General features: G+C 39.2%; 1 long non-coding RNA gene across 1 annotated transcript; it reads right to left on the bottom strand.

The window, feature by feature from the left end:
* Nucleotides 1-433: 433 nt before the first annotated feature.
* Nucleotides 434-8,107, bottom strand: LOC138114726 (uncharacterized). Its single transcript, XR_011152775.1, has 6 exons — nt 7,996-8,107; nt 5,616-5,733; nt 3,862-4,012; nt 3,193-3,371; nt 2,236-2,409; nt 434-1,559 (listed from the first exon to the last, which is right to left on the bottom strand). It is a non-coding gene; the product is annotated as an uncharacterized lncRNA (long non-coding RNA).
* Nucleotides 8,108-13,442: the final 5,335 nt, after the last annotated feature.

The following is a 13,442-nucleotide window of genomic DNA, read 5'->3' as shown; positions in this document are numbered from 1 at the left end:
TAAAATCACGAAGAGCTGTACTTACCCAGGAGAGGAGATAATGGTCCTTTTCTTAAAAAATGACCTAAAAACTGCAACTTAGTTTTGAAATATTACAATAACTTCATCTATTTGAAGGGAAAAAAAAAAAAAAAAAAGGATGAAACGGTATAAAACTATTAAATTGTGAATTTTGAAACAACAGGGAAAAGCAATAACTTACTCACTCAAAACCAGACAGAAAAAAAATTAACAAAAAAACCCCAACAACTTCTTACCTTTTAAAAACAGAGCTCTGCCTCCCCACATGAAGATACCCACCAGCTCCTCCTTTTCTGCTCCTTCTCTTCCACCTCCCCCAAAGTCCTCAGTGCCACCCTCCCTACCCCAACATCTGACACCTGCCTCCTCCCACCCCATCCCCGGCTCCATCCCGCATCCTGCTGCTCCCCTCGGCAGGGCCACGTTCCCTCGGCAGTGCCTGCAAGTCTCTTTCTCTGTAATTAACTTTAGTGCCGGAGGAATCGCCTGGAGCAATTAAAATTAGGAAATCAAACAGAACAGTCCTCCAGATAACATTTACCAGTCTCCAGCCGAGTGAGAATGTCAATATGGCTTGATGGGGGTTCGTTTGGAGCAGAGGAAATGAGTTGAAAATCACAGAAAACCCCTGATGTTACCACAGCAAAACAATCTCTGAATGCACCCGGCAGAAGCAAATAAATCATGAGACGTGGCCTTTCTAAAGGTCACAAAATAACAAGTGGTTCAAGATTAATTGGTATTGGCACATCTATTGTAAAGAGAGGGGGAAAGTGATCAATGATCAAACGACACAAAGAGTCCCAGAAAATGCATCCATCATAAAATAATGGCAAGGTTGAGGGAGTGACCTCTGGTGTGAGGAGATGAATGCGAGAGTGGGGAGGAAAAGAATTATTGGAAATTGTGGGTTTAGGTTGGGAAGTGGTGAGCGGGTTTTCTGGTGAAAATAACATGTAAAAAGAGCTCAGTTCAGTGGAGAGACAGAGTGTTAGTGAGAGGGAAAATGAAAGTTAAAACTTTCGAATCCTAGCAAACCTGAAGTGTTCAAAAAACCTCCTTTGGAGTGCAGGGATAAAGAGAAAATACCAGCTAAGAATCATTATCTAATGAAGCCAGATTCTGATAGATAAGTGGGATTGATTGTTCACATGAAAAAAAGAAAAAATCAATGAAATGCATTTCCATGGAACTTTGAGAACTTTGGTTTTGGTTTGTTGTTTTTTTGGGGTTTTTTTTCTGTTTGGCTTTTTATTAATTTTTCATTTAATGAAGATCCTTTACAGTGCCAGGGAATGTGACCCCCTGAGTGGTTGCTGGTGCATCTTTATGGCAGTGAAGTCACAGCTGAATGATAAAATCCCACTGATGTCCCCTGGCATTCTACATTTACTCCCACAGAATCCCAGGGTGGTTGAAGCTGGGCTGGACTCTGGAGGTTCCAGCAGCTCGTGAGGAGATTTCCCTGCAAGTGACACTGTGAAAACTTCTCCAGGCTGAATTCTGCTCCCAGGTATCCAAGTGAGTAAAACCAAAACCTGTAGGAAACACATTTTGTTGTGGAGAGGGAAATTTGCACTTTAGGAAGTTTTCAAAGGGTGGTCTAAGTTTCTATACTAAATTCCACCATCCCACAGCACTCACAAATATAATCCTGTCACTCCTGAAGGCATTTTCAGGAACTCCTTATGGGTCTTTAAGCCCTTTGACTGAGCCTGAGGTTTTAATCCCACCATTGTAAAAGGAAAGTATATACTTGGAAAATAAATAGATGGAGCTTGGAGCCCCTTGGATGAGTGGGAGGTGTCCCTGCAGGGTTTGGGATGATCTTTAAGGTCTATTCCACCCCAAACTATTCTGTGATTCTATAATAGCACTATTAGGATACTTATCCCAAATAGGCAGCTAATTCCCTCCTTCAGTCTTAATTAAGTTAGAAATAGACATTTTATAAAACACCAAACCAAAAGAAAGCCACAAACCAACCAATCAACCAAGCAAACGAACCAGAAAAAAACACTTCTGTGGTTTTCTCTGATCACTGAGGAACATTTCCAGAAAATTTAGTCAGAGGGTTAAAAAGCCCAAACACCTGAGATGTGAATGACTGAGTGATATCCCATTCCTGCTTTGATCAATAAACATCTGTGCAACCTTCAGGAAAATCATTACTTGGTTCTGATATCATTTTTGAGGTAAGTTGCTCATACTTACAGAAAACCTGAAGACATCCATGAAAATGTTAAGCTGGGTTTTCCTCACAATGCACGGAGCTGATGGGGGTGGGAATCTCAGGACAGGCATTTCCAGTTCCTGAAAGGGGCTGCTCAGATAATCACACGGAGCCAGCACAGGAATTCCTCTTCACTGAGCTATCAGTGTGCACCTCTGAAGCATTGGCACAGTAGGAATTAAAGGAGAGGGAAGATTTAACATCTTGAATAGAACATTTCATCTCCCTTTGATATCAGCTGCTTTGCCTCAATCTACACCATTCTTCTTCCCAGATCATAATTCACTCCTTCAACACAGAGAGAGACAAGTCTGCTTTGGCCTAATTAATGAAACAAGAAAATGTTTTTCTATTTACAAGCAAGTGCATTGACCACAAAATATGATTTTTCTGGTGTAAATTCCTGCTCACTTATCACACAATTAACCCACTACTATCCCGTTTCTTTCTTTCATTCCCTTCTTTCATTTATTTCTCCCTTTCCATGAGACAGAAGCATTTGCTGCAGTGATCACTGCACAGACTCCAGTCCACACTCTGACCACAGCCAGTGGGAAAAACTTCTGGAAATTGTAGCATTATGGTTTATTAAAGACTTATTATTAATGATTATTAACATTATTAATCTGAGAAGAACAAGGCTCCACTATATTCACCTGCCATGCCCAATGATTCACAGTGACCACTTTGAAAAGCCAAAAGAAGCTTGTGAAGACAGAAGAGGAAGGAAACACTTTATTTTTACAAAGTTCCAGGTCTTATTTCAAGAGCTACAAAATCTCTGCGCTGACGCTGCCTGAGGAGTTTCTCATTTACCATCTCCTCATCCTCTGCACCGAGCAGAGACTGAGGCACCATCTCCTGTGTCTAAGTCAGGAATGCACAAGCACAGGTGAGAAGTGGGGGGTTGTTTTAGAGCCCAAATCTGGTTCACAGACCTTAAATCTCAGTGCAAGTTCTGTCTCAGCTCACACATCACAGCAGTGCAGGCTGGGGTCGCTGCAGGCTCCACACATTTCTTACATGAGCTTGTTCACCCTGCTCCTGGGCAGGAGAAGGCTCTTCCCATCATGAGAACTCCAAAAACCATTCCCATCATGAGAACTCCAGAAATCACCTGTGAGAGATGTGGGTGCATCAACGCTGTTCTGATATTAGTAATTATTGATAATAGAAGAATATAAGATAACATAAGCACCTGAAGGGGCTTTCAAGGATGGAGAGGGACTCTTTACAAGGGCATGGAGTGGCAGGAAAAGGGGGAATGGCCATCAGCTGAACTAGGGAAGGTTTAATGGGATATTTGGAAGGAATTCCTCCCTGTGAGGGTGGGCAGGCCCTGGCACAGGGTGCCCAGAGCAGCTGGGGCTGCCCCTGGATCCCTGGCAGTGTCCAAGGCCAGGCTGGACATTGGGGCTTGGAGCAGCCTGGGACAGTGGGAGGTGTCCCAGGAGGTGGAGTGAAATGAGCTTTAATGTCCCTTCCAACCCAAACCATTCCATGATTCTTTCATTTACAACAATGACTCTTGGTACCCAAAAGTGAATCCACAGCCCTTCTCTCCTACATCTCCTTTAAATGACTGATGCTGGAAGAGTCAGACTCACCTGCTCTGAAGTCACTTTGATGGGTACCATGGCACTGGGACTTGGGTGAGGATTAAAGACTGTTTTCAAGAGAGGTTTGGAGGGGCAAAGCTCCAAGATTAATTTCTTTCCAGACAGACATCACCACGATAAGTTTAAGATATTCTCCCACCTGCAGGACAAAAATAAACAGGAGGAGAAAAAGTAATAAAATGATTTTTTTTTTAACCCCAACTAGTGAGCTGTATTATCTCAGGAGAGTTTTTGTGAAGGCTTAAAAAATAGACAGATTTAAAAAATAAACATTTTCCAGCTTTTATAAAGTGAAATTCCCACTTTTAGCTGGGCATCCAATGGAAAAAGATGTAGGGATAAGGACTTGATCCAGGGCAATACTTTGAGGCACCTTTACAGTCAATGATGTGTAAAGGACACTGAATTTGGTTAATCCCCTTCCCCCATGTGGTGGGAACCATCAACAGAAACATGGGGAAACAGACTCAAGCTGCAGCAGGGCAGGCTTGGAGTGGATATTAGGAAGAATTTCCTCACTGAAAGGATGGGCAGGCACCAGGACAGGCTGCCCAGGCCAGTGCTGGGGTCACCATCCAGGAGGGGTTTAAAGGACGTGTGGATGTGGCACTTGGGGAGAGGGGTCAGTGCTGAGAACATGTGGGACTGGGCTGAAGATGGGACTTGATGGTCTCAAAGGTCTTTTCCAGCCTTAACAATTCCATGATTCTGTATTTCCCTCTTCTTGGGGATGCAGCAGCTGGGTTTAGTGATTTTTGTTTATTGTAGCTTTTTGAGCTTTAAATTCGCTAAAATGTTTTTCACTTTAGCTTGTGAGAGTATCTGGGGCAGTGCTAAATTCCATACTGGCTTTTTTCTCTTTTTTAGGGTAACTCTCAGACCAAATTCGAGTTTACAGGATTCCTTTAATTATCTCCATACTAACAGGCTGTTACAGTATTAAAACACAAGCACTAAAATCCTACTTGATGCAAGATAATTTTCCTATGCAAATGACTTTGGTTATGAGTAGATAATTTATAATCATAAGTACTAAATTCAAACAAACAAAGCTTGAGCATTCCAGAGTGCAGTGGGGAATGGAGACTGCAAATCACTGTGTGTCTGGCTTACAGAAAAAGGTTGGTCCCTTTATTGCCTTTTCTTTCTGTTTCAGACAGACTAAAAGCAATTAAAGAGAATTCAGGGTGTAATAAAGGAATCCTACCCTGCTCATACTTAACAGATATTCTGGAACTGAAGTATTTTTGAACCACAATTTTTATCTTTTATTTTAATTAAACTAGCACAGTTCTGAAAAGAAAACTCCTCTGCTAGGAGGATTGGAATTGTGCATAATGTATAACTGTGTATTGATGTGCTCTTTTTCCAGCTGCACCTCAAAAAATTGGTTTTTTGTTTTTTTGTTTTTTAATTTCACTTCTTAATTTTGTTGCATTCGCAAAAGAATTTGTGGTAAAATCTTTGAATTCTGAGAAATTCAAACTTCACCTCTCAGATGTTCTCACTTGCTGCATTATCCCTTGAAATTCAATCTGTAATTATTTAGTAGGAACGTTACCAGGAGCCACAAAAGCCCTTTTTTACTGTAAATTATTCAATTGGTGAGGGGATACAAACAGCATTATTTATCATTTGGAGTCTTCTTTGCTGTAATTCAGATTATATTAATCTCAAATGCACTTATCAGTCAAAGGGAAAGCAAGGAAAACCAGGTGTGACCTCTCTTAAATAAATCTTACCTTGTGAGTCTGAGGTCCCACTGCTTTGGCTTTTTCACTGTTTTGATTTCCAGCACTTTCCATCATGGGTAGCACTGGTACAAACTCCAAAAATAGGAACCACAGATCGTTTTCATTTCTAGGGAAAAAATAAATCCCAGAATGGTTCATAACCCACGATTTCACAGAATGACAGGATGGGTGAGGTTGGAAGGCACCTCTGGATTTCCTCTTGTCCAATCCCCCTGCTCAAAGCTCATTTAACTTAAAACCTCCTTTGCTACAAACTTTATTTTCCTTCTTTCTCCCCCCTTAGTGCAGGACTTGCAGTTGCTCTCTGTGTTTATGCAACACCTTTATCATATCTGGAAATCACTCCAGAAACGTTGATTTATTTCCTCTGGAAGAACAGAAATTCCTGGGCAAGAGGAAACAACCAGCTGGAATCTTAGGTTTCAGTTTTTCTGGGTAAAAATGATGACTCCACCTTTCTGGGCATGGACCACCTCTGCCCTGTGGTACCCAAAGGATTTCTACCTTTTCAAAACTTACACTAAAAAATGACAACTACACCTAAACTGGTTCTCCCCATGGTGCTGCTGCTGCCTACAATGCCAACTGAGAAAATAATTTTAAGAAAGAATCAATTAAATATGCAACAAATGGCTCCACATCCAAGAGTCATTTAAAATACTGATGATTGCCAATTGTTACTCTTAATTTGGAGCAGCTCATCTGCAGCCTGGAAACGTGGAGCTGGGAATTTGCAGTGACCAAATATCCATTGCCTCAGAAAGATGTGCTGGGAGTTTACACAAGCAGCAAACAGCCCTCCCTGATTAATTTATTGAGACTAAAAACAAAATACTCTGTAAATTACCCACAGGTTCCCAACTCAAATCCATCTGCTTCCTTATGGATCAAGTGGTGGATAAGAAATGAAATTGTTTACTAAATCTGAGGAGCCACAGGGCAATGGATGAAGTTGGTTCATGAATCTGCCCCATAAAACTGCTTAATTAAAGGTGTGCTTGGCCTCCAGATAAACTCTCAATCAAAATATTCTCCAAAAAATGTAAACAAAACCCCCCAAAACAAAGCATTTGTGCTCTAGTCGAAGTTTTCTTCCAGTAGAAAATGTGTTTAACTCTGACCTGGCTAGAGGTAAATGAGAAATTTGTTAAAACTTCTGTGATTTTATGAGAAGTGTCTAAATTTAGTACCAGCTACCACTAATTTTAGGTGGTTTTAGAAGCAATTTTTTATTTCATGGATTAAATATTATCTAAATGAAAATTTAAATAGAGTGGGGGTGTGGGGAAAAGACAGAAAATTACTTTCAAATCATAAATATCTGGTTCCTGACTTTTTGGTGTTCATACAACTGTAGGCTTGGGAAATGGAGAAGAGATGCAAGATATAACTTGAAGTTAATACTAAAAAACCAGCAAATAATCTGCAAAGGGTGGCTAAACACAGTTTCATCTCTGTGGTGATAGTCAGAATATTTTTCTGAGGCTGTGTGGGTGCCCCAAAGTCTGTGTTTAATATTAATAACCACGTTGTGGTAGGAGCACTGTGGAGAAGGAAATCAAATGGGGGCTGTGTGAGAAAGGTCAGGACAAAACCCAACTATTAAATACAAGAAGAAAGTTTAGCAATAAACTCCCTTTCTTTCTCTTGGCTTGAGAGATACTTTTGTAGCTTCTGTTTCAAAGCAAAAGCACAGAGTTGGTGTTAATTCTTCACAGAATCACAAGGAAATGTTGCCTGTGATGTGGTTTTTCTGCTTCTCCTTCTTTAGAACCACAGCATTCTACTGAATTTACATAATATATGTGTATATTCATATTTGTGCGTGTGTTGGCTTCATTTATGCAAAATAAACAACTAAAAATATACTGGTTTCTATTTCACATTACCTGGCATAAGATGCAAGCCCTAAAAAACTTTTTATGTGCATCAGGACAAAGGCAAATCTTAGCCCAAGGTTCATGTGGTGACTCCAATGAGAATCTGTGGGTTTGAAAACCCCAAAGTCTTTTCTTCAGTCAATGCATTTGGGCTGATAATTAGAAAATGAAGGAAGGAAGAGGATTTATTGGGATTTCCACCAGCCCATGTCAGTGTGTGCACTGACACACTCTCAATAATTCAAATTGAAGTTTAACCCTCTGATGTGTGGTGACAATTGGAATTTCCTGGGCCAGCGAGGAGGTGAGTTCAGGAAGAGGTGTGTGTGTAAAAGGGCTGTCAGTCTCTTCACCCCGGGCATAGGAGTACCCAGCATGTATTTTCACAGAAATCAGGCAGGAGCAATTGTGTGGCCTGTGGGCATCACTTTTCCCACTCCAACAGACTCTGCATTTTTGGGCACTTCCCTGAGATCAGTGTTTTTCACCTGCCCTTTAGCAGAACAGCTGCATCAACATTCCCTCCATCCCTGCAGCTCCACCTTCAGGAGTGTGAAAAAACCATCCCCACCAGAGCAGTCTCTGCAGGTCCTGAACGAGGCAGAGCTGAAAGAGAACAGAATGGATTGTCTAACAAAAAACAACATTTTGAAAAAAATATATCCTTCCTATAGTTCTGCTAATACCAGAGGAGAAGCATTACAGGTGTGACTTAAAGTGCTCAGAAGAAGCAATGTGAGAGCTGATTCTATTCAGTTTCTACTCAGAGCAGTGTGAGCATTTAACATTTCTGTATTTTTTTTATCATCATTCCACACCATCTGTATCCACCTCCGTGAGGACTGTGCATAGCAAAAGGCTTTGCTCACTTCCTACACAGTGGAATGGCCTCCTTGCTATTTAATGCAGGGGGAGAATCCATAGGGATTGAATTTCCCATCATCTCCCATCATATAATGCCTGTTCTGATCCCAGTTTCCTGACTGAGCCAGGCAGGAGTAGCTCACGATGGAAAACCTCAGTCCCACTGCCAGGGACAACAGCAGATCCAACATCCACACACCTCCCTGGGCTCCCAGGAGTGCAGAGTGCTTCACAGATAAGGACAAATAAATCATTCCAAGCAGTGTCTAATGGTCATGAAGAATTAATAAATAAAGTTAAGCCACCAGTTAAATAATTGTAGTCATCAATATTTTGCACATAAGGACAAATCCTTAATTCCTTCATTCCCTTTCCCCTCCCAGATGTGGGGCTGCTGTTTCATTTGCATTAAGATTTGCAAAATACCACAAAAAGAGCATTTTTAAATAGCATTTAAAGCTATTTTTTTTAGGCAAAAGAGATTCCAGGAACAAGTCAAAGTGATCCTTTTCCTTCCTGCATTTTAGGAGCTGTCCAAGGCTCACGGGGCTTTAATCGACCCAAGTTCAGATAATTCAAACTCTGAAGCAATCCATGAGCACTAAAGACCCCAAGCCCAGGCACCTGTGTTAAATATTCCTTTAAACCCTTGATTTTAAGGCACTCAGGTCTAAATATTGTCTTTAGTTCCAATCTAAACCATCTCACCTGAGCTTTTAAAGGTGATTTAGGAGGTGAATTATGGTTTTAAAAAGGCTGGTGCAAAAGTTTAACTAATTAATCAATTGGGTTTTTTTTTTTTTTTATAGCAGGTTACTTGTGCAGTCTGTTGCCTGCAAATGATTTTTTAAGGATTTAAAGCCATGTAAATTGTGTAAATCACACAATCTAAGGAATCACAGCAATAAATGTGCTGAATCTCCCCTTTTAGTGGATGTGGTTGTTCAGATTTTGGAGTGAGGAAAATTGCCACAAAATCCACAAGTTCAAATTTCCCTCTCTGTGTTCACCAACCCAGAATAAATCAGAAAATCAGAGAATCATCAAGGCAGGAAAAGAACTCCAAAATCATCAGGTCCAACCTTCAACCACATGGCCACTGAACCCTTTTTGTCTTAAATCCACTCGTTATCACAATTTTTGAAATTCATGCCACAACATCTCCTGAAGCTTCTTAAATGGGAGTCCAGTGAAGAAAAAAAATAGAGGTTAATTCAGGGATCAGCATTTCAATAATGTAAAACTGAATTTAATTTGTAAAACTTTATGAACATATGCCATTATGCCTTGGATTTCACACTTAATATGTTTTCAACGTGGTTAATTTAAGAAAAATAATTAAAGTCAACTGAATAACCTTAATAGCTGGTAGTTGTAGAGCTGACTTCATTTTCTCTACTGCAAATTGAAATATTAAGCCCATCTGTTTTCCTCTGAAGAAATTCCTGAAATTACAGGGTTTTTTAGTCAATTTTTCTCTGTAATTAAAAATTTAATTGACTTTTGTCCATTTAAAAAAATAATTTTAATAGCAAATAATTTTTAATAGTAAATAATTTGAGCAGTAAGATCAGTAATTTCAAAAACCAAAACCAAACACCCACGAACAGGAAGGAAAACTGAACACAGATAATTCTTTCAGATGTAATTGTAAAATTAATATAAATATAAATTAATACCATTGAATTCCACCAAAGAAGTGGCTGCACAGATTTTTATCAGCTTGGAAATCCACGTTTTCCATGCATGGCCTTTCCAAATTTGCTCTTAATAAGCTGCTGGAACTTCTGCATAAATTAACCATGGAAACAGTGGAAACAGCTCTGGTTTATGGCCCATTCTTTAGAAAATATAAATAAATATATAATATCGTGTGTGTGTATTTGTGAGTCGATATCTGAGACCCTGCCTGGAGAAGTCATAGATAATTTATCTCACAACACCCAAATACAGCAGATATCTCAGATTTTCCATTCCTTTCTACTTAATGCCAGAGTAAATTAGAACTTTGAGTCCCCACATCCCCAGAGCTCAATTAAAGCTGATGTTTGAGACGCAGATACTGAAATCAGTTTGTTCGTGCAACATTCCAGCCCATTTTCCAAATCAAGCAGAAGGCAATTTATCCCAGGCTCTGTGCTCTGCATAACAAACTTCTCCTCTTTGTTTAACAACGTTGTCTTAAAAACAGCTGGGTTTGGGGTGGATTTGCACCATATCAGGGACAAGAGGGCCCAGAAAGTCACATTCTGTTAATGCTCCAAGGAGGCTTTTATTGCTCATCTATCTCCTGTCTTCACACTATATAAGGATTTCATCTAGTTGGTTTATTTGTATATTTCTTTATGGTTTTCTTATTGATTTATTTATTTGCTTTCTTTTATATATTTATTTATTTATTATTATTATTATTTATTTTCTATTATTTGAAACGACTGCACTCAAAAATCCACAGCTTTCTTTAAATGGGTTGTGTTTAGAACACTGGAACTATAAATTCTTTCTCTAAATACAAACCCAGCACCTTTATTTTTTCCTCTTTTTTTTTTCCCCTCTCTCAATATTCTTGTTGCTGGTAATCAAATGTATGTTCCAGCAGATTCCTGTGGGAATCCCTCTGCCACTTTCCTGGGAGTTAATCAGCATCTCTGTTGCCTGTGAAATGTTGCCCAGCACAAGCATGAGGGGATGATCAATAACTGAGCAACTCAGTCAACATCTGGGGACACCTGGCAGGATGGGAGGTGGTGCCTGATGAGAACCCAACCTGGTGTCACCAGGCAGTGGCAGTGATTTGACAGTAATTAAGGCACTGCTTTTACTCAGACAGAGCTCTCAAATAACCCTGGTTTCTATTTGTGCTAATAAACTTCCAGTTTCATATTTCACACAAACTTTCACGTTCATATAAATACCACAGACTTGAAAAACAACGTTGATCGGCCCCATCTAAACAAAACAAAGTCACATTTTCTCCTGAAGGAGCTGCTGGCAGTGTCACCATTTCTAAAGATGTTTATCCAGAAAAGTTTTGCCTTTCACCAGTTTGGACAGTCATTGCTTTTCAATAAAAAATATAAATTGCATTCTTTTTGCAGTATTAGTAATGAAAATTATATTCAAAAAATACTCCCAGAAGAAGCAAAATTGAACTTTCCAAGTTCTAGCAGTGTGTTAAGTAAGGATCCATTTTCAATCTATGACTCTCTTGGGTCGTTGCAGGGTAAGATTTGTGAAACAAGAGCTCTGTGGTCCACAAAATTTGTTGCAAGAATGCAGGTGTGTCTTTATGAAAATCTTACTGTCAGCCCATGGATCTCATCAGAGAAATATAATTACTTTACACTGAAAAAAATCCCAGCTGAAAATATGAGACAATATATTAAATGATATTTAGACTTAGCAAGAAAATTTTCTCCTGTCCTAGAAGGATAAAAAGAAATACTAACTATAATTCAGAGTTTAAAACCTATTAAAAGGAAAATTTTAACCAAACGGATCACTGCAATTTAATCTGAGTTTCAAGAAGAGGAAAATACATTTAAACTTTAAAAGACTGTTCTGGTACAATTAATTCACTTAGACATGAGAACAGGTGCAATAATTTATGAGAATATTAGTATGAATAAGGGTAATTCACTTTAAAAAACAATCATCTTTACGATTGGAAATACAGTTTTAAATAGGCGTAGATTTTCAAAGAAAACCAAGTTTACTTACTTTTAAAAAATCTGAATCAATTTCAGAGTAAACCAGCACGAGTTTCTGGATTTATTCCATTTTCTGCACAGTCATTGAAGAAAAAAAGCTGGAAATAACTCAAAAAAACATAAGCAATAATATTACTACTTCACTAGTGATAAAGACACGGATTAACCAGACAAAATCTGTAGAATTTTCGTTACACCTTTGCAGAAATCCTGGCAGTTAACTGAGAAAACTTAATTATCACCATACTTATCAAAGGAGTTTTCGTGTGCAGTGTCATCCTCCTGTGAAGGATGGTTTTTATCTCGTTATTACTACAACAAATGCTTACAGTATTTAATAAAATTTGCTTGGTATTTTGTCTCCTTTTGGAGGCTGGTGTTATTTTCTCTACTCAGAGTCGAGAGCTCTGTAAATCAAAGGGTCACTGGCATGTCCTCGGCTGGGAGAGCCCTGGACACATCCCAGGCTTTCCAGGAAAACCAACCCAGAGCAGCCTCTCTGAGGTTGTCTGAGCTGTTATGCTGGGTTATCTCCACCCCAGTGGCCTCTCAGGGTTTATTCCCATCAGACATGGACAATAAGTGACTCTAAAGCCTCACTCTAAACTGATGATTTCAATCATATCAGAGAAATTATTGTTTTCTCCTCCAAGCGCTCCTGCATGAGTTGATATACAGGTAAAGCTTGTGGCTCAATCTGATTTATTTTAAATGATCGGGTGATCTAGAAACTGAACTAAATATTTACGAGCTGCCAGTGACAAATGAGAGAGGTAATTCATTTAATAACAGCAGGGAGTATCAGATTTTTGCTGTATTTCTGCAGCAGAGCAGTGAAACATTCACTGGGACTGCAAATTTTGGTGTCACAGGGTACAAACAGTGGCTCAAAGAGGTCCAAATATGGGCCAGAACAGAATGAAACTCAACGAGGGGCTATCACACATCTATTTCATTTAAAAAAATCTGAATTTGTGGTTTCAATTCCGAGGTGAAATTTTAAAAAAAACCCCCAAACAAATAAAACCCAGCTAAGTTTCTACAAAGAGAAAGTTCTGGAGCATCACCTGTCTTGGAAAAAAAATAATTATATATAAGAAATTTACCTGAGCTTAGAAGGAATTGATAACTTGTAGCTGGAACTGAGAGATAAAAGATTTAAAAGACAGGATGTTTGAGGAAAAAAATGGGCTGGAGAGTTTCTGTCTCAGTGGAGCCAGATTTCCACAATGTTCCACCAGAGAAACCCCACACAGGAGCTTTGTTTTAATGAGAGGATTTCTCCGTTCACTCCAGTAAAAGGTTTAAATATAATCATTTTATGACTTTATCACTTACAGATTCTATTAATAAAAGAATGA

This window comes from Aphelocoma coerulescens, chromosome 9 (assembly GCF_041296385.1).
Source record: "Aphelocoma coerulescens isolate FSJ_1873_10779 chromosome 9, UR_Acoe_1.0, whole genome shotgun sequence".
Lineage (NCBI taxonomy): Eukaryota > Metazoa > Chordata > Aves > Passeriformes > Corvidae > Aphelocoma > Aphelocoma coerulescens.
The sequence above is the reverse complement of the archived record's forward strand: the minus strand, read 5'-3'. Positions and strand labels throughout refer to the sequence as shown.